At 57.9% G+C, this 1,189-nt stretch overlaps 1 pseudogene; it reads right to left on the minus strand.

Annotated features, from left to right (window-relative positions):
• Nucleotides 1-218: 218 nt before the first annotated feature.
• Nucleotides 219-1,189, minus strand: LOC104993814 (annotated as a pseudogene).

A 1,189-nucleotide genomic window follows, 5' to 3' on the forward strand; every position in this document is an offset into this window, starting at 1 on the left:
ATCTCCGGGATTTCTGATCTCCCGTTTGTTCCCCGTTACCACCCTGCCTCCCCCTGTCCTTCCACACCTGGGGGCTGAATGGAGGGTGGTGGCCTTGGGACATCTGTGGGGCAAGGGGGGACAAGGGGAGTCTTACAGTCAGTGATTCCATCTGTCTGTCCAAGACTTGCTGTCTGGAACCCTTCGCACTGCCCAGTCCGTTACCTCAAAGGTACAAATCAGTGTTCCTGATTTTCTTCTCTGATTCCGGTCACCAGCAGGCGGCTGCCAGCCATGAACTGCACATTCAGCACAGTGCTCATCTGGCCGGTGTAGACGCCCAGGAGCTCACTGGACGAGCCATCGGCGGGCATGCTGTTGTGCTTGCTCTTGATGTCCCAGATACGCACAGAGTTATCCATGGATGCTGACGCGATCACGCTGCTGTCCAGGCTGAAGGTGACGCTGGTGATGTCATCCGTGTGGCCATGTAGGTCTTTGTAGAGGGTCCCAGATGCCAGGTCCCACAGCTTCAGCAGCTGGTCCTCGCCCGCCGACACCAGGTACTGACCGTTGGGGAAAAGGCCAGACAGCGCACGGGGCCGCAGTGGCCCGTGAAGAGTCTCACCGAGTTCCCCTGCTGGGCACTCCAAAGCCGCACCGTCTTGTCTGTCGAGCCCGTGGCTAAATAGTTTGAATTGGGGTGGAACTTGACACAGTCCACACCCGCCAAGTGCCCAGCGTAGATTCGCATTGGGTATGTCCGATCAAACGACCACAGCCGCGCCGTGTGGTCGTAGGATGCGCTGGCAAAGAACAGGCTGTGCGGGCTGATGTCCAGGTCCCACACAGGGTAGGCGTGGCCCTGGTACAGCACGGTGTTAGTGAAGCTCTCCAGGTCCCAGTACCTGATGGACGTGTCTTCAGAGCAGGAGAGCAGCGCCGAGCTGTCCGGGAGGAACCTGGTGCTGTATACTGGCCCACAGTGTCCCAGGAGAACCTTCCTCTCCGTGGCTGTCCTGTCCTCCTCGTCGACCTCGAGGGTATCATTAATCAAGTGGATGTGGGACACGTCTATTTGATGGGGCTTGGATTTAAACTTGGAAGTCAGACTCCACAGTTTTATACTGGAGTTGTTAAGGCCCGTGGCGAGCAGCTTGTTGTCCGGGGAGGCCTCCGCCGTGTTCAGCAGCTGCTTCGTGTTGTAGAA

This window comes from Bison bison, unplaced genomic scaffold (genome assembly GCF_000754665.1).
Source record: "Bison bison bison isolate TAMUID 2011002044 unplaced genomic scaffold, Bison_UMD1.0 scf7180017849459, whole genome shotgun sequence".
NCBI classification, from domain to species: Eukaryota; Metazoa; Chordata; class Mammalia; order Artiodactyla; family Bovidae; genus Bison; species Bison bison.